Source organism: Saccopteryx leptura, chromosome X, assembly GCF_036850995.1.
Source record: "Saccopteryx leptura isolate mSacLep1 chromosome X, mSacLep1_pri_phased_curated, whole genome shotgun sequence".
Classification (NCBI taxonomy): domain Eukaryota; kingdom Metazoa; phylum Chordata; class Mammalia; order Chiroptera; family Emballonuridae; genus Saccopteryx; species Saccopteryx leptura.
This window is the reverse complement of record NC_089516.1, coordinates 66425603-66446527: the sequence shown is the minus strand read 5'-3', so window position 1 is coordinate 66446527 and position 20925 is coordinate 66425603. Positions and strand designations below refer to the sequence as shown.

Here is a 20925-nt window from a genome sequence, read left to right as displayed (position 1 = left end):
CAAGTATTCACTATCCTTTTCAGATGTTGTCACATAAACCTCATCAGCATGGCTTCCATGTCTTCACTTAAGATGTTGGATATAAAGGCTAGAAGAACCCCCGTGTATGCTATTAGAAACCTTCATCTGGCACGCTAGTGATCTGGTGATCTGCATGCTGTGGAAATGGTCTTTTAAGCAATTATTAATCTCTCTTAACAAAGATTAACAACCAGCTCCTATTTCTCAATTTTGTACTTAAGGATCTCATAAAAGATTTTATCCAGTGCCTTGCTGAAATCCAGGTGTACTAAGTCCACCATGTTTCTCATAGCCATCAGCTTAGTAACAATACAAAATGAAATAAGAATTAGTCCAAACTGACTTTTTCTTAGTGAATTCAAGCTGGCTTCTAGTGCTTTTCCTTCCATTTTGAGGTTCTTGCAAGCTATCCCTGTAATAATCCAGAGGAACATCGAACTTACTGGTCTGTGACTTATGGAGTTCACTTTTACCTCTTTTGTTCTGAATGTTGAAATTACGTTCGCCCGGTCTTCTGGGCCCTGCTTCCCTGTTTTCTCAAAGATCCCTAACATAGTTTCAGTACTCTCATCTGAAATTACCCTTAGTTGCCTCAGCTAGAATTCATCTGGTCCAAGATATCTGAACTCTTATTAAGATAGATGAGTTCTCAAAAATAAAAATAAAAAGATAGATGAGTTCTCGCTATGTCTTTACTCAGATTGGGCTTCAGTTCCCTCAGGGACTGAGAAGGCAGAAGCAAAAACGGTCATTGAGTTGACTCCGTCACTCATTAGTACGCACTGCGGGCACACAGCAGAGACCTGTTTCTCCCTCTTTCAGCTTTGTGTTCTGAATGTATTTAAGTGTCCTTTTTGTTCCATGTCTGTACTTTGAGATTTAACCTCCTTATTTAAAGGTTCTTGTGCCCTTTTATCATTTGGGGGGTGTATAGTTTTGAGTTATATTTTAACAGCTTTATTGAGATACAATTCGCATACCATAAAATTCACTCATTTAAACTGTACACTGGAGTGGATTTTAGCATGCTCAGAGTTGGACAGCGACTACCACCATCTAATTTTACAACATCTTCATCATCCCCCAAAAGAAACTCAATATCTATTAGCAGTCACTCCCCATTCTCAACCCTTCTCTTACCCTAGGCACCCACTAAGCTATATTTCATATAAATAGGATCATGTATCAATAATATGCCGTTTTTTATGACTGGTTTGTTTCATTTAAGGTTAATTTTGGTTTTTAAAGGATTCATCATGTGATAAATGTATATTTTTTAAAGTACATTTGACGTGCAATACATGGTGGGGCAAAAGTAGGTTTATAGTTGTTCCTATGAAATATAATACAATAATTAATAAGTAATAATACAAGAATAAACTGTTTCATGTACTCGCAATTGTAAAACTACTTTTGCCCCACCCTGTATTATGTTAGTTTCAAGTGTACAACATAGGGCTCAACGTTTATATACCTTCAATGTGATCGCCATGATAAATCTAGTAACCACCTGTCTCCATACAAAGCTACGTATTACGATACTCCTGACTGCATTCCCTGTGTAGTATATTGCATCCCTGTGACACTTCTTTTATAACTAGAGGCTTATACCTTTTATTCCCTTTGCATTTTTCAACACCCTTTACTCCCCTCCTCTCTGGCAACCATCAGTTTGTTCTCTGTATTGGTGAGTCTGTTTCTGTTTTATTTGTTTGTTTGTTTTTTAAGATTACACATATGAGTGAAATCATACGGTAATGTGGTATTTGTCTTTCTCTGTCTGACTTACTTCATTTGCCATAATACCCCCTGGGTCCATCCATGTTGTCACAAATGGCAGGATTTTATTATTTTTATTGCTGAGTAATATTCCATCGTATATAGATTTATTCATATAAATCTTCTTTATTCATTCTTCAATTTTTGGTTGCTTCCATATGTTGGGTATTGTAAAGTATGCTGCATTGAACATAGGGTTGCATATATCTTTTTGAATTAATGTTTTGGATTTCTTCACGTAAATACCCAGAAGTGGAAAACTGGATCATATGGTAGTTCTAGTTTTAATATTTTTTGAGGAACCTTCATACTGTTTTTCATGAGAGGCTGCACCAGTCTGCGGTCCCACCAAATACTAGTGAACAAACAGATGTTGGCAAGGTGTGGAGAAAAGGGATCCCTTGTCCTTTTCAAGGGTCGTCCATGTTGTAGCATGTGTCAGTACCTCGTTCCCTTTTATTGCTGAATCATGTTCCATAATACGGATATGCAGCATTTTGTTTGTCCATCAGTTGTATCCAATTTGGCTATTTTGAATTATACTCTATGAACATTTGTGCATAAGTATTTGTGTGCACAAATGTTTTAATTTCTCTTTAAGTTCATACCTACGAGTGTAATATCTGGGTAATACAGTAACTGTTAAAGTCCTTTTTAAACAATAAAGATATAATAAGTATGCATTAAAATTTACCCTTTTAAAGTGTACAGTTCAGTGATTCACAAAGTTGTACAACAGTCACTGCAACAAATTTTAGAATATTTTTATCACCCCAAAAAGAAACCTACACCCATTAACATAGTCACTCTCTATTTCTCCCCAGCGCCCCTTTCCCTCCCAGGCAATGACTAATCTTTCTCTCTCTACAGGTTTGCCTATTCTGGACATTTTATATACAGGGGGTCCTTGGGTTATGACACAGTTCTGTTCCTATGACAGTGACATACCCTGAATTTTGATGCAAGTCGAAAAACACCCTAGCTTAAATCACTTACCTATCTTAAGACAGTTGTAAAATCATAATCTAGAACATAAAAACACAACTAAGCCACAGAAAAAGGAAAAGGAAATAAATATACTGTGCTATAGTAACAGCTGAAACACTTGCATCTCAATTTTTTTTAATTTTTATGGGAGTGAGCGTTGTAAACTCAAAACGTTATATGACTGCCGTAACTGGAGGACCCTCGTAAGTGTAATCATGCAGTATATGTATGGTCTTTTGTGTTTGGCCTCTTTCACTTAACATAATGTTTCCAAGATCCATCCATGTTGTAGCAAATATCAGCACTTCGTTTCTTTTTTATTAATTATTTTTATTTAATTTATTGGGGTGACATTGATTCACCAAACAATATCTCTGTTGCATGAATAGGTATATCTTTTGTGTGTCTGAGAGAGAGACAGGCAGGCAGGCAGGAAGGGATAGAGATGAGAAGCATCAACTTGTAGTTGCGGCACTTTAGTTCATTGATTACTTCTCATACGTGCCTTGACCTGGGGGCTCATGCTGGGCCAGTGACCCCTTGCTCAAGCCAGCGAGCGAACTTGGCCTTCAAGCTGGATGAGCCCACGCTCAAGCTGGCAACCTTAGGGTTTTGAACCTGGGTCCTCAGCGTCCCAGGCCGATGCTCTTCAGAGCATCGCCACGGATCAGGCACATGAATATATCTTTTTATTTATCCATTCATTTCTTGATGAACATTTACGTTGTTTCCACTTTGGGTTATTGAATAATGCTGCTATGAGCACTGATGTACAAGTTTTTGTGTAGATGTATGTTTTAATTTTTCTAAGGTATATACCTAAGAGTGTAATTGCTGGGTCATAATGGCAACTCGGCATTTAACTTTTTGAGGAACTGCCAGACTTTTTCACAGCAACTGTACCATTTTACATTCTTACCAATAATATATGAGGATTCTAATTTCTCCATATTTTTAGTTTTATTCTGTCTTTCATTCTAGCCATCCTAGTGTGTGTGAAATGATATCTCATTGTGGTTTTGGTTTGCATTTCCCTGATGGCTAATGATACTGAACATTGTTTTACATGCTTGTCAGCAATTGGCGAATCTTCTTTGGGAAAATATTCAAATCCTTTGCCCATTTTTATTTGGGTTATTTTTTTATTGTTGAATTGTGCATGTTCTTTATATATTCTGGGTAAGAGCCCCTTATCAGATATATGCTTTGCAAGTGTTTTCCCCCACTCTTTGGGTTGTTTTCTCACTTTACTGATAGTGTCCTTTGAAGCACACATTTTAAAATTTTTGATGAACTTCAATCATCTACTTTTCTCTTGTTGCTTGCGCATTTAGTGTCATATCAAAAACCATTGCCTAATCCAGGTTCACAAAAACTTACACTTCTGTGTTCTCCTAAGAATTTGATAGTGTTAGATGTTCGATTTAGGTCTTTCATCCATCTTTAGTTAGATTTTGTACATGGTATGAAGTGGCAGTCCAAACTTCAGTCTTTTGCACATAGGTATTCAGTTGTCCCAGCATCATTTGTTGAAAGATTATTCTTTCCCCATTGAATTGTCTTGGCATCTTTGTCCAGAAGCACTTGGACTCTGGATTCTAGTCCATCGATCTATGTAGGTATCCTTATGGCTGTACTACACTGTCTTGATTACTGGAGCTTTGTAGTAAGTTTTGAAATTGGGGAAATGTGAGTGCTTCAACTTAATTTTTTTTTTTTTTCATTTTTCTGAAGCTGGAAACAGGGAGAGACAGTCAGACAGACTCCCGCATGCGCCCGACCGGGATCCACCCGGCACGCCCACCAGGGGGCGACGCTCTGCCCACCAGGGGGCAATGCTCTGCCCATCCTGGGCGTCGCCATATTGCGACCAGAGCCACTCTAGCGCCTGAGGCAGAGGCCACAGAGCCATCCCCAGCGCCCGGGTCATCTTTGCTCCAATGGAGCCTTGGCTGCGGGAGGGGAAGAGAGAGACAGAGAGGAAAGCGCGGCGGAGGGGTGGAGAAGCAAATGGGCGCCTCTCCTGTGTGCCCTGGCCGGGAATCGAACCCGGGTCCTCCGCACGCTAGGCCGACGCTCTACCACTGAGCCAACCGGCCAGGGTTCAACTTCATTTTTTTTTTTTTCAAAGTTGTTCGGGCTATTCTGGGTCCTTTGCACTTCCATGTGAATGTCAGGATCAACTTGACATTTTCTGCAAAGAAGCAGCTGGGTTTTTCATAGGGACTGGCTGCATCTTCATTTCCGTTTAGGAAGTACTGTCATCTTAACATTAAACCTTTTGACTCATGAACATCAGATGTCTCTCCACTTATTTTTTATTTTCAGGGTATAAGTTTTATACTTCTTTGTTAAATTTATTCCTAAATATTTAATTCTTCTCAATGCTGTTGTAAATGGAATTGTTTCCTTACTTTTATTTTCAATTATTTTTTAGCTTTGCATATTTATCTTTGGTTTGCAACCTTGCTGAACTTGTTAGTTTTAATAGATTTTTAAAATGAATTTTTTAAGATTTCTGTATATAAGGTTATGTCATCTGTGAACAGAAAAAGTTTTACTTCTTCCCTTCGGGTCTGGATGACTTTATTTCGTTTTCTTGCCTAATTGTCCCTGCTGGAACATCCAGTACAGCGTTGGCTAGAAAGCAGTGAGAGTGGGTGTTGTTATCTTGTTCCTGATTTCAGGGAGAAGCGTTCAGTCTTTTCCTATTAAGCCTGTGTTAGCTGTAGGTTTTGCATAGGTTCCCATACAAGGGTGAGGAAATTCCCTTCTATGCCTAGTCTGTTGAGTGTTTTTATCATGAATTTGTCAGATGTTTTATCATCATCTATTGACACGATCATGTTATTTTTGTTCTTTATTCTGTTGATATAATATATTGCATTAATTGATTTTTGGATGTTAAATTAAGCCAATCTTGTAGTCCTTGGATAATTCTAACCTGTTATTGTATGTTTTGTGACTTTCCTGGACTAATTCTGTAATTCCCTGTAGTTTGAGGTCACAGAATTGCTTTTTTAGTTTCTCTTTGTCACTTGTGTTTCTGGGATTTTCTAGGTGAATATTAACACTTTCAGGTAGACACTGTCTTCTCTCTCTCTGGCATTTGTACCTTACTTCTTTTCTTTTTTATTTTAAGATTGAATCGTTTTAGTGATGGTAACCATTACCTTTTCTTTCCCACTCTAACCAAAATGTTGCTAGTGTTTCACTTTTCTTTTTTTTTTTTACAGAGAGAGAGTCAGAGAGAGGGATACATAGGGACAGACACACAGGAATGGAGAGAGATGAGAAGCATCAATCATCAGTTTTTTCTTGTGGCACTTTAGTTGTTCATTGCTTTCTCATATGTGCCTTGACTGTGGGGCTACAGCAGACCAAGTAACCCCTTGCTCAAGCCAGTGACCTTGGGTCCAAGCTGGTGAGCTTTGCTCAAACCAGATGAGCCCGCGCTCAAGCTGGCAACCTCAGGGTCTCAAACCTGGGTCCTCTGCATCCCAGTCCGATGCTCTATCCACTGTGCTACCACCTGGTCAGGCGCTAGTGTTTCACCTTTAACTATCTATTGAACATTTCTAGCCAATGAAGTGATTTTTTATTCCTTGTTTGTTAAGAATTAGATTCAGTATTTTGAAAATAACGAATGAGTGCTGAATTTTATCATTTATTGGAAGTCAATTATCATGTAGTTTTTCTTCTTTTAACCTGTTGATAGAGTAAATTGTAAAAATAAATTCTTTATTATTGAGTTACCCCAATAGACCATGCTAAATTATTCTTTGTGCACATTGCTGGAGTTCATATACTAATTTTCAGTTTAAGACCTTTGCGTATCTGTTCCTATGAAAGAGTGACCCATACCTTTTTTTGCATGTGTGCTCTCCTTGTCCAATTTGGGTTTTACTAAAGGTTTTACCAGCTGTATAAAACGGGTTGGGAAGCTTTCAGTTTTGTTTTTTGTTTTGTTTTGTTTTTGTTTTTCCTGTGTGCTGGTACAGTTTATATAACATGGAAATTAGCTCTGAAGTTTTCTTGAAGGTTTGGTTTTCTATATCTTGAACCAATTTTGTTCATTTATATTTTCTTAGAAAATTTTTCATTTTTTCCAGATTGTCAAATTTATTGGTCTAATACTATATGTTGATTTACTTTATATTGTTAATCTATATATCAATAATTATGTCTCTACTTCAAGTTCATTTGTTTATATGTATTCTCTATTTTTTTCTATCATATTTGAAAGATTTGTTGATTAACTCTACCTTTTTTCTGATTTTATTTTTTTACTCTCTATTAATAACTTATGTCTAAATTACTTGATTTTGTTTTTGTTATAGTCTTTTCATTGCTTCCTGAGTTTGAAAGCTTAGTTCTCCTCTTTTTTTTTTTTAAAGCTTTTCAAGTATATTCAAAAGAGGTCAGGGTGAATAATGAACCCCCGTGTACCTGTCATGCAGTTTCAACAATGACTAATTTATGACCAGCCAGTTTCAGTTTATTTGTGTCCTGACCACTTTCTCCCTCTGACATTATTTTGAAGCAAATCCCAGACATATTGTTTATTTCAGTCTGTATCTGAAAGAAAAGTCTTTTAAAAATATAATCACCTAGAAATTAATAATGCCTTAATATGAAATGTCTAGTCAAGTGTTCAAATTTCCATTAGTCTCGTTGATTTTATTTGTTTGGATCAGGATCCAAAGTCCACATGATGTTATTAATCAACAGTTCTTTTAAGTCTCCATCTCAGCTTCCTGGAACGATTTTTATTGAAGAAATCAGGTTGTTTTTAGAATTTTTCATAGTGTGAATTTTGGTTGATTGCATCCCCATGTAATTTTAACATTTCTCTTTCCTCTGTTTTTCTCACAAATTAGTAGTTGGATCTAGAGGCTAAATCACATTCAGAATCAATTTTTTTCTCTTACTTGCACATACTGTTTGATTCTCTCTCTTTTTGGTGGTATAGCTCATTTATTTTCAATTGTCCTTGTCTAAAAAGATTCATTGACAGCTATCCACTTTCCTTTAAATACCACTTGGATATAATCTTACAATTTTGAGAAATCATACTCTGTTCATTTCTAAATAGGATGATATTTTCCTTTTAGTTTTTTCTTTAACCTAAGAGTGATATAGGAGACATTACTAGGTATCCTTTTGTTGTTAATTTCTGATTTATTGCCTTATGATGAAGGAATGTGTGCGATTTCTGTTTTTAGAAATTTGGCGCCTGACCAGGCGGTGGCGCAGTGGATAGAGCATCGGACTGGGATGCGGAGGACCCAGGTTCGAGACCCCGAGGTTGCCAAATTGAGCACAGGCTCACCTGGTTTGAGCAAGGCTCACCAGCTTGGACCCAAGGTCTCTGGCTCGAGCAAGGGGTTACTTGGTCTGCTAAAGGCCCATGGTCAAGGCACATATGCGAAAGCAAGCAATAAACAACTAAGGTGTCGCAACGAAAAACTGATGATTGATGCTTCTCATCTCTCTCTGTTCCTGTCTGTCTGTCCCTATCTGTCCCTTTCTCTGACTCTCTCTCTGTTAAAAAACAAAGAAAGAAAGAAATTTGACCTGATTCTTGTTTGATCTTTAATATTTCATGTGTATTTGAAAAGAATGTTTTCTGTTGGGTATATAGTTCTATATGTACTTATCAGATAAGCATGTTAATTGTATTACTCAGATCCTCCATGTCTTTTCTTGTTATTTATTCCATATGTTATTTTCTCACAGTATGACCAAGGATCTGTCGATTTTTCCCTGTATTTCTTTATTTATGCATTATACATTTGAAGCTCTGTTGATACCGGCATAAAGTATCATGACATGTATCTCTTAGACGATCACATCTATTTTGTCCACATTCTCTTTGTTGGCCCTTGCCTGACACGTCTGTTTGCATCCCTTATCAAAACCATGTAGCTAGATTTCATTCAACCAGTCAGTTGGTCGTTCATTCTAATCTGATACTCTCTTTTAACAGAGGGTTCTATCCTAGGTATTTTTTTTATGTTTGTGTTTGAACTCATTCCTGCCATATCGGTGGTTACTAGCCCAATTCGGGTACCACAACCACTTACCCTGACTGGGGTCCCAAGGACCCTCCCGTTTGCTGAATCCACTGCCTTCGAGTCTGCACTGCCCTAGAGTTGGTGCCACTTTGTCACAGCAGTTCTCTCCTGTAAATCCTTTTATTCTCTTAGTCTGAGTCATCCTCTTTCCATCTGTCAGGGATTTTGCGGTTTCTGATCTACCAGCAATCAATTATAAGTTAGGGGAGGTGGCTTTCTCACTTGGCAACATCCTCAGACTCTTAGGGGCTCCCAAAGGAGTTTCACTCGAGTGCATTAGAGGGTTTTGCTTACACAGTTCAGAGCTTCAATGTCTTCATTTGTTAAATGGAATTTGAATATATACCCCCCACAGAGGTGTGAGGATTAAGTAAACTCATATATACAAGACGTGTAACATAATTTTTGGTATCTAGGATCCTTTTCATAATTATTAATTCCATCTTCTATGTTTTTACTTGCTCTGAGTGGTGGTTAATAAGGAATCTGGGGGGCCTTACTGATGTGTATAGAAAAGCCCAGCTGAACCAAGACCCCTAGATGATTGACAGGGTGCTTGTCAACATTTGAAGTAGACTTTGTGTGTGGAAGAGGCTCATAAGGGTGGGACAAAATTGTTCTCGTTAGCTGACAAAATGTCCCCAAAGCCAAGCCCTTTCCTACTGTTAGGAGCGATTTTATACCTACTGAGAGCTAGGAAAGTTGCTAGAGCCTCTAGAATATTTTCAGAGGATGTATATGGCCCATCAGGATTTTGTTGCGTATTGCATTACTGCGTGTGAAAGAATAGGGTGAATTCAAGTGTCACATCTGTTCTGTGAGGCAAAGAAGTTTATGGCAAATCACAGTTGAGTCTTAAACCAAGTGGAGCTGCCAACAGCTGAAGGGAAGCGAGTGAGAGAACTAGCCATGGGCACATGGGCCGTCCCCAGGTTACAGACGAGATGGGTTCTGTAGGTTTGTTCTGAAGTTGAATTTGTGTGTAAGTTGGAACAGGTACATTTACCTATTAAATGCAAATTAGACAGGTGTTTGTCTTAACATATGTTTATTTTTACCTTTCTGCACATAGAAATGCCTAAACAATTTCAAACCTACAGAACCTCTCTCATTTGTAACCCGGGCACCACCTGTTTGGAAGCATATAAGTAGAGAGAAGGATAATGAGTTTGATTTTGTACGTGTCAGATTAGGAATGCATATTAGAGAAGTCCCTAAGGAAATGGGAAATTCAGAGCTAGAGCTTAGAAGCAACGTCTGGGTTGGAAATAAACATTTGGAACCTGTGGGTAAGGTTGCCCGGGCGAGTTGTGTAGAGAAAGACTAGATGACAAGTGAGCCAACATTATATGTTAGTGGGGAGCACTGATACTTCAAGTCAAGGGTAAAGAGCCAAGTAAGGGCCCGAAGAGACACAGGAGGGTAAGTCGTGTCTAAAAACCAAGATAAGAGTTTCTAGAAAGAAGGGATTGTCACCTGTGTCTAATGCTTCAGAATGGTGATGTCAGATGAGGACTGAGAAGAGACAGATGGGTTCGTCAATTGAGGTTTTTGGTGATCTTTGCTAGTTGAGTGGTAAGGGATCAGGGTGGGTTGCATCAGGCTGAGAGGACTATAATTACTGTCGTGAATGTGGTGTTTATCTTTTCCATTAATTTCCTTATTCTTGTATTCCTTAACAATGGGTGGTATTTTGCCTGTTACTAAACTTTTCATAACTAATTTTATGTGTGGGGTCTTTTGTCACTTTTTTTCTGTTCAATGTTATGTTTGTGAGATTCATCCATCCTGATACATATAACTTCATCCATCTTGATACATACAACTGTGTTCTAAGTTTTCATTTTAAACTAGAGTCTTGGGTGTTCTTAGTATGAAATCATATCAGTAAAAAGAAAATTACCTCTGCCAATATTTATTCCTATCATTGCTAATATTTTTGTTAATTAACAAGGAGAAGGATGTAGAAAGATACACCCTGGACTTGTAAAATTACTTTTCACGGGGGGTGGGGGCACCTAGTTTCTGACTTTAATTGGAATGGTTTTATTGTTTTAATATTTGGAATGATAATTGCTACTGGTTTTGGTAAATGGTATTTCATTCTTTTTGTTCCAGAAAGTCTTTGTCGTGGTGAACGTTAATCTCCTTGAGTGATCTTTTTCAGGCTCAAGCTGTCTATTTCCTTCAGCAACTTGATCTCACAAAAAGCCCATTCTGAGTTTTCTGCTTCTCCCTCTCTTTGGCTTCTGGCCCCCCTTCTGTGTCTCGTTATTTTCCTTTCTCTGCTTATTGGAGCTCCAGTCTAATGCTGGGGTCCCTTAAGTTATAGCAGCCTAGTGCATGGGAAAGGCACAGTGGTTGTACCCATGAGCCAGCGCCATAGAAGCAGTCCTGTTATCAGTCAGCTTGTCACACCCTTGGGGGGCATCAGGAGGTGGCCCCCCTGTACTCTTTGTGTGTGGTGCTGTCCTTGTCTCAAGGTAGAGAGGACCCGACCCAACTCCTCAGTTTCTTCTCAGCATTTTCAGCTCAGGGAAACCTGGCACACTCACAGGGGTGATATCAGCTGTCCCCTAGGAGCTCAGAGACATCTGCCGGCCAGAACTTTCTCAGGAGCTGCGTCCCCGTCCTTGCACTTTGGCTGTATGGCATCAGAATCCGGGTACTTGGCCGGGACCTTTCCTCCGTTCCAGAGAGAACTGACGTTCGGGTTCGGGTCTCCGCGCCGTCCTGCAGGCCCGCTCTCTCGGCAACTACTCGGCTCAGGAATGGAATAGAGGGTCCAGACTTGGCAATAAAGGGGAGCTGGGCTATCTAATTTACCATCTTTCCAAAATCCATCTACGTTTTAAAACTGTACTACCAGATTCCCATGAAGGCATAAGAGTGTTCATTTTGGTCAAGTTTCCTAAGTTTTCTACTAAGTATTATTACCAATTTGATAAGTGGAAAATATTGTCTCGTTTTCTTTCCTATAGTTATCAATAAAGTTAAAAATACTTTTATGTTTATAGACTGTTTATATTCTGGATTAATTTACCTATTCAAGGTATTGGCTCCTGTTACTCACTATGGGTGCTGCACATTTCTTGTTAAGTTTATCCCTATTTTTTGTTATCACTTTAAATATAAAGCATATTCAGTTTGCTGCATGATAGGTTATCAATGGACTACAGGTGGATTAGAGATTATTCAATTGAGGTATAATACGGCATACAGAAAAATGCCCAGCCTGACCGGTGGTCCACAGTGAGCAGAGCTTCACCTGGGACCCTGAGATCCCCCGTTTGAAACTTGAGGTTGCTGGCTTGAGTGCGGGCCCGTCCACTTGAGCGTGCGATTATTTACAGGATCCCAAGGTCTCTAGCTTGAGCCCCCCACCCCCGGCCTGGTCAAGGCACACTGAGAAGCAATCAATGAACAACTAAAGTGAAGCAACTACGAGTTGATACCTGTCATGTCTCCTCCCTCCCTCTCTCTCTCCTTTCCTGTCTCTTTCTCTAAAATCAATAAAAAAGAAAAATGCCCAGATCAAAATTTTCCCCTCTGATGAATGTTCCCAGTGTGACTGTACTGTGTCACTAGCACCCAGGTCAAAACAATATTACAAGTGTTCCAGAAGCACCACTTGTGCCTGTTTCAGTCTTAGTCTTCCGTAAAGGGCAACTTTGTGTCTCATTTTTTTCCTTCAATATGAGGTCACTAGACAAAGGGCAGCTAGTTAAATGAGAATTTCAGATAAGAGACAAATCATTTTGTAGGGAACATACTTATATTGAAAATGATGCGTCATTTATCTGAAATTCAGATTTAACTGGATGCCTGTATTTTTTTCTTTTGCTAAATCTAGTAACTAACTCAACATTATGTTTGTGAGATTCAGCCATATTATTGCATATAGCTGCAGTTCGTCCATTTTCATCACTATACATTGGTGAATGAGCAACATTTCCTTCTTCCTTTCTCCTGCTGGGTGGACATTTGAGTAATTTCCAGTTTGGGGCTCTTATGAATAGTGCTGCTATGAATATTCTTGTCTATGTATTTTCATGAGCATATATACCCACACTCCTTCAATCCTGAATCCTGTAACTGCTACGCTATCTCTTGCCCTTTAGAGTTAAGCTGCTCAAAAAAGTTCACACTGCTTAGCAACACATGTGATTCACTCGTAGTTACATTTTTTGGTAAGATTATAGCACACATGCAGAAAACTGCATAAATCGTGCACATACTTTAATAAGTAATTATATAGTGAACACCCGTGTAATATCTATTACTGGTTGAAAAGGACAACATTTCCAGCGTCTGTGTATACCGCTCTCAGATCGCAACCCCCTTCCCTGACTTTTCTTATGATCATTTCCTTGCTTTCCTGGACGTGCTGCCTGTGGATTTGTCTCTCAACAGCATAGTTTAGTTTTGTCCATTTTTAAACGTGTTATCAATGGAATCATACTGTATGGAATCTTTTGTGTTTTGCATGTTTCATTCAGCACTGTGTGAGATTCATCTATGTGGCATATAGCTATAGTCTCTTTATTTCCATTTCGGTACAGTATTCCATTGTCTGGCTAGACCACTGTTTATTCTTTCTACTGTTGATGGATATTTCAGTTCTTTCCAGTTTGTGGCTGTTCTCAACAGTGCCCTTATCAACATTCTTGTTCATGTGTCCTCATGCATATGTAGAGGAATTTTCTAGAGTATATACCTCAAAATAAAATTACTGGGTTATAGGGTGCATATGCATCCAACTGTCTTCCTAGGAGTCACAATGTCTGAGAGTCTTTGCTCCACATTCCCCAACAATATTCTCTCAGAATTTTAAATATTTGTAATCTAACAGATGTGGTAACTCCCATTGTGGTTTTAATTTTCATTACCTCCATGACTAAAGGGGTTGATTATCTTTTCATATGTTTATTGGTCTTGTATATTTTCTTTTCTGTAAAATGCATGTTCTGGTCTTGCCCATTTTTCTATTGTCTGCCTTCTTCTTACTGATTCCAAAAGTAGTTCCTTTTAACATATACTGGGTTCTAGTCGCTGTTCAGTTACATTAATTGCAAGCCTCCCTACCCCACAGGTTTTACAAATATCTTCTCCCTCATCTCTGGCTTGTCTGTTTACTCTCTCTCATTTATGATACTTTTATTTTGTGTCTTGTTTAAGAAATCCTTTAGTTCCCCAAGGTCTTGAAGACATTCTTCTGTATTATCTAATAAAAGCTTCACAATTTTGCCTTTCACATAAGTCTTTAACCCACCTAGAACTGTTTTCTCTGCTTAGTATGATGTAAGGGTCCAGTTTTGTTTTCTGTCTAAATACCCATTTGTTCTAGTGCTATTGATAAACAAATTCACCGTTTCCCCATCAATGAGTGGCACCATTTCTGTCATGTACTAAATGCCCAAATATACCTTGGTCTGTTTCTGGGTATTCTGTTCTAGTCAGTCAAACGAAGTCTTCCAAATCTATGTATATAGGAAACCTCCCCATTTATTTAGGAGTTCTTTAATATTTTTCAGTGATTTGCCCTGTAGAAGTCTTATACATATTTTGTTCTAAGGTAATTTGTATTTTGAAAGTATTGGAAGTGATATTTTAAAATAATTTTATTCAAGTATAATATACAAACTGAACAAACCCATGTAGACAGCATAAATAGGATTTTTTACAATTTTGTATTCTAAATTTGTTTCTAGTGTATGGCAATAAAATTTATTTTTTAATCCTGATTGATTCACTCTGGTGGTACCCACCATGCCAAAAGCACTATGAAAAATATCACAGTGACATTCTAATTAGCAAAATAATTGGTTCTTTACAGTGCGTATCCAATCTCTGTGGCAGGGCACTTGAACAAACACTTGTTGAAATTCTTCTCCTGAAGAGTTTGTAAATCGTCACTCTCCTATTTTCCTAACTTTTCAGTCTCTTGCTTCTTCTTCCTGTTGCATCGTACTATTTATTGCTCCCAGCATGATCTCCATTAGGAATAAGTACCCACTACCTGCTGTTAGTTCCTTAGCAATATTGTTCCTTAGCAAATAACGCACCTCCATTCTGTTCCTGCTGTCTCTACAGAGTCCCTGCCTTCCTGCTGTACGCCTGGTCTAGAGCCTCCTAATGCTTTGACTAGTAGGAGGCATTCCATTCGAGATACCAGAGCTAAGTGAATTTCCTTCAAATAGCACTTAGTCCACGGTACCTGCCCTGCTTAGAAACTAAGTGGGCCATCATTACTTAGAGAATGAAGTCTAAAAGCCAGAGGGACCTTCCGGCCCCTTCATACCCGGCCTGCCTCCTCAGCTGTCTCTCACAGCTCCGCTGCCCACACTGCTGCTTGGCCTCCAGCAGGTGCCCTACTAATTCTGGCTGCTGTGCCCTTTCCTTACAGCCCCGGTCTCTCCTGTCCCAGAATGTGGCTGGCGCCTGCTCCCCCATCAACCTCTCCACAGCATAGCCATCTCTCTGCGTCCAACTTGAGTCTTGGGGGTTTTGATGTCACCTTTTATAACCATGTCATCTAATGCACTTTGTCTCTGCTGACCTTCTACAGTGTCAGAGGACTGCCTTGCCAGCTCCCGGCCTCTCTATTTCCAGTTCCATCTTCTGCCATTCCTGACAGACTGCGGGGTTCCAGCCACAGCAGTCAGCTCAGCGTTCTGCAAACAGTCCCGTGTGTTCTCTGCTGGGGGTTTCTTCTCTCCCCACTGCCTTGGAAATCTGGCTCCATCAGGCATCCCTGTACCTCTTGTGCTTTTTTGTTTGTTTTGTTTCTGACAGAGACAGAGAGAGGGACAGATAGAGACAGACAGACAGGAAGGGAGAGAGATGAGACACATCCATTCTTTGTTCCGGACCTTAGTTGTTCAGTGATTGCTTTCTCATATGTGCCTTGACCAGGGGTGGGGGCTACAGCAGAGTGAGTGACCCCTTGCTCAAGCCAGTGACCTTGGGCTCAAGCCAGCGATCATGGGGTCATGTCTATGATCCCACGCTCAAGCCAGCGACCCCATGCTCAAGTTGGTGAGCCTGCACTCAAGCCAGCAACCTCAGGGTTTCGAACCTGGGTCCTCCACGTCCCAGTCCAATGCTTTATCCACAACACCACCGCCTGCTCAGGCCCTCCTGTGCTTTTAACCTCTCCTTCTCTACTGACTTGCCCCCTCAACATAGAAGCACACTAATGTGTTTCTCCCGTTTTAAAACAAAACCACCCTCTGCACGCTGTGGCTCTCTTTCTCTTTCCTCACTTCACCTTTTGTGCCATCACTCCCCCCTCATCCCATTAAAACTGTCCCTGCTGAGCTCTCCCAGTGACCTGAACAACTGGGCCCCATAGGCTCTTTGGACTTTCCCTTACGTGGTGAGTTCAGTGCCTGACATCCTGCCCCTTCTTCCAGACAGTCTCATTTGTCCCTTGGATCTGTGACACTCTCCTCCCCTGGGTCTCCTCACTTTTCTGGGGCTCTCCACTCCTCATCCCCCCCCAGTCACCCCTGCAGCAGCTGAGGTCTGGCCTGGGATTTCTTTCTCTCCCTGCAGGTCAAGCCCGTCCCCTTGCCACCTCTGCACCCCGAGTGGTCTCCCCCACTTCGGGGCTTATAGCTTCTACCTGTATGCTGCTATTCCCCGAACTCTTCCTCTAGCCCAGTGATGGGCAATCTTTTGAGCTTGGTGTGTCAAAATTTGCCAAAAAACTGAGCATAACTCAGGTGGTGTGTCATTTCGAGAAAAAAAACATAATTTTGTGATATTTATAGTTTAAATAACAAAAATGTATAATTGTAATATATAACTGTATTTAATAAACCAAAAACTAATTATTTAATTTACCTGCTTAGTGACTTCTTTGTTCATCTGTCAGTCCGTTTCTTTTGTTGGTCTTGATATTATTTAACTTGTGTGGGGTGCCGTGAACTAAGATAAGTGAGGGGGAGGGGGAATTCTTTAACCTGCCTATTAGTGACTTTTTTGTTGCTGAATTTCATTGGCTAAATCTTCAATTGAAGGTTGGTATTTTATACACTTCAAGCCCAAGCAAGTGCTACTAACTTACTATATCAATCTGTTTCTTTTGTTGGTTTTGATATTATTCAACACTGAGAATAAGGTCTCACAGAAGTATGTAGAGGGAAAAATTGTGAGTAAAGCCATTGCTATATTTTTCAGGTTGCTAAGTGTCTGGTATTCGGTTCCAGGCACTCCAAATTTCCTGTTTATAATGGTACACCTCTTGATTCTCCAAGCGGCTCCTTTTCAGATTCTCAAGCTTTGACCTCAAGTCGACAAACACCTGAGCCCAGATGCTGTCTTGAAATTCTGCAAGTTGCATCTTATGTAAATTAAGATGGCTGCCGCTATTTCTAATGGCAGGAAATGACACCCATAGCACAGGCCCTCGCCTCTCCCAGCCTCCCCCTCACTTGAATCAGTAATGATGGTCAATTAGAAATCCATGACACCCCAGAACAGTAGATTGGATGATTGTTGCTGGTAATGGTGAACACAGGGCCCCCAGAGATGCGTCCCCCGTGGCATTCCACTGTTCCCTGCTCCACCAGCCAGAAGTGAGGTCAAAGATCACCTAATGGCCTAACCAGAAGTCCCAAAACTAGATGCTCTGTGCCGGAGTTCTGTTGTTTTGACCTACAGACCTCCAGCACAGAGTGTCTACACTACAGCAAATGTTTTATCCTCGGCTACTGCACCTGGCCATGCAGGAGCCAAGATGTAACGTCCTTCTTGGCATGCGGCCCCATACTTCTCTGGTATGCGGCCAGTTGCATGTCATCAACAATGGCTACACGTGCTGACACGTGTGTCATAGGTTCGCCATCATGGCTCTAGCCCGTGTCTCCCATCTGCACTTCAGCCTAGAAATGTTGTTGCCTGTGGGCATCTCATAAATGATCCACACGTACCTCCTGCTCCATGTATCTGAACCCAAGCTCCTCATCCCTTCTTGCTGCTGTTAAACCAGCGCCCCCACCAGCCGCAGTGAAGAATGCCAGCTCTGCCCCAGTCACCCAAACCAGAAACCGGGTCGGATTCCAAGCTCCCTTCACTGGCTCCTCCCAACCTATCCACCACCCAAGTCCTGTGCCTCTCACTTGTATCTCCAATTCCCTTCTTTTCTCTTACCTTGCTACCACGACCTCAGTTCAGGCGTTCGTCATTCCTTTGTTTACAGTGAGCTTGCCAATGGGTTTCCCTTCAGCTCATCTCCCCTCTCAAGTCAGGCGCCCTATCAAGTCATCTTCCAACTAGCAGCCAAAATGTTCTCCATAAACTGGAGAGACCTGCTTACAGCTCTTCCCAGAGCTCAGCGCCTAGTACCATGCTGCTTAATGTGGCCTTTGTTCTATGCCTGTGACCTAGCGCTACCTACCTGGCTAGCTTCCCCTCTCCCCACCCCTTCTTTGCCATTGGCTAAGCCATGCGAAGTGTGCCAGCTTCTCTATTGTCTGTGTGGCCTTGTGCGTTCTGTTCCCTCTGCCGGAAATCCTTCCTTCCATCTTCACGTGGCTAATTCTATTTTGCCTTTCCTCACTCAGTTCCGATTTCATCCTCTTGATGAAACTCTCTCTGACCCCCCACACCCTGCGCCCCCCACACTAACTAGTGTTTACCTCTTTTCCACACTAACAGTTTCCCAACTCTGTGTTTCAGTCATCTCCTTACCTAGCTGACCCCTCCTCCCCATACACAGCAAGCCAATCAAAGATGGGAGCTGTCTTTTTGTCTTTAAATCTCTAGGGCCTGGCATAGTGCCCGGCCTGTTGCAGGTTTTCACTACAGGAGTGCCTGACTTCTTTCTCTTTTTTGGTCTGGCTGGCAGCTCCCACTAAGATTTTAATTAATAATTCAGATGTCACCCACTTATGAAACCTTTACTTTGTATAAAAGTCTTTCTATCAATCAGTGCTCCAGAGTATTTTTTTGTAACATTTTATTGTGTAATTTTCTTAAATTATTTTTATTTATTTTAGAGGGGGGAGGGGGGGAGGAGCAGGAAGCTTCAACTCCCATATGTGCCTTGACCAGGCAAGGCCAGGGTTTTGAACCGGCAACCTCAGCATTCCAAGTCGACGCTTTATCCACTGCGCCACCACAGGTCAGGCTGTAATTTTCAAAGATGCATCAAAGTTCAAATATCTTACAGGAACAATTCTATACCTTGCGTCCAAGTTCCACTATTAACATTTTACTATATTGGCTTTATTACGTATCTGTCCATCTTTCCATTCATTAAGCCAGATTCTTTTTTTAGATGCTTTTTAAAGTAAATTGCATATATTAGTACACTTACATCCAAATATTTAAGTTTACATATTATTAACTGGACTTTAATATCTGTTTAGATTTTTGAATGTAAAATTTATAATGAAAAACACAAATTTTAAGTGTATATTAGCTCTGTTTTGACAAATGCATTTATACCTAAAAGCCTCTGACCCAAACCCTTGTCATAATACTCATTACCTCCCTTCCCAGTCAGTTGCCACCCAGCCCAGTCTCACAGCATTCTCCCTTTTCGTTGTAATTATTTACTTGTCTGTTTTTCCCAGTAGATTTTGAGTTCCTTGAAGTTAGAGACCCGTTCTGATTTTCCCGCGCCTTGTGCCAAGCACTGTGCCCAGCACACAGTAGGTGTTCAGTAGCTGGAGGCTGGCCAGATGGATGGGTATCTGCCTTATTCCTGGAATGTGAGCACATATTATATTCCTTCTCTCTTTCTCATCTCCCACATCCAACAGGTCACTTGGTAACGTCCTTTCTGTGTCTTAAATACCTTTTTCATTGTTCCGGTCCTTGGAGACCTCTCACCTATATTGTGAAATAGCAGTTTTAAACCTCCAAAGTAGTTTCTTAAATACCAGTTTTTTTTATTCCTAAATCTGCATGCCAAATGTAGTATTTCTAAAACCCAAATTTGATCATGTTTACCCCTCTTTAAAAACATTCGTTTCCATCTAACAGATGTTTTTAATTTGCCTTCCCTTTAAAGCAGAGGAACTTCTTTTTTTCTTCTTTTTATGTCCATTCAGTATTACTTGATATTAGTTTCAGGTGTACAGCATTGTGGTTAGACAATTACATGATTTACCAATGATCCCCCATAAGTCTGGTGCCCACCTGGCACAATGCATAGTTAAAACAGTATTAATGACTATATTCCCTGTGCCATACTTTACATTCCCGTGACCATTTTGTAACTACCAATCTGCCCTTCTCAATCCCTTCACCTATTTCTTTTTTTTTTTTTACAGAGACAGAGAGATTAGAGAGGGGTAGATAGGGACAGACAGACAGGAACGGAGAGAGATGAGAAGCATCAATCATTAGTTTTTCGTTGCGACACCTTAGTTGTTCATTGATTGCTTTCTCATATGTGCCTTGACCGTGGGCCTACAGTAGACCGAGTAACCCCTTGCTCAAGCCAATGACCTTGGGTCCAAGCTGGTGAGCTCTGCTCAAACCAGATGGGCCCATGCTCAAGCTGGCAACCTCGGGGTCTCGAACCTGGGTCCTTCCGCATTTCAGTCCGACACTCTATCCACTGCGCCACTGCCTGGTCAGGCCCTTCACCTATTTCACTCAGCCCCCTAGCCCCAACCCCATCTGGAAACCCTCAGTTTGTTCTCTGTATCTATAAGTCTGTTGCTGTTCTGCATGTTCATTTATTTTGTTTTTTAGATTCCACATATAAGTTAAATCATGTTATATTTGCCCTTCTCTGTCATAGTTCACTTAGCATAATACCCTCTATGTATATCCATGTTGTTGTAGATGTAAGATTTCATTATTTTTTATGGCCAAGTAATATTCCATTGTAGATATGTATCACATTTTCTTTATCCATTCATCTCTTGATAGGCACTTGGGTTGCTCCCATGTCTTGGCTATTGTAAATAACACTGCAGTGAACATAGGGGTGCATATATCTTTTAGATTACTGTTTCAGATTTCTTCAGATAAACACCTAGAAGTGGATTGCTAGGTCATAAGGTGGTTCTGTTCTATTTTTAATTTTTCAGGAACCCCC

The 20925-nt window shown here is 40.4% G+C and overlaps 1 protein-coding gene across 4 annotated transcripts in view; it reads left to right on the top strand.

Annotated features, from left to right (window-relative positions):
• The window catches only part of KIF4A (kinesin family member 4A), a 128982-nt gene that overhangs the window by 12539 nt on the left and 95518 nt on the right, over positions 1 to 20925 (top strand). The window lies entirely within an intron of this gene.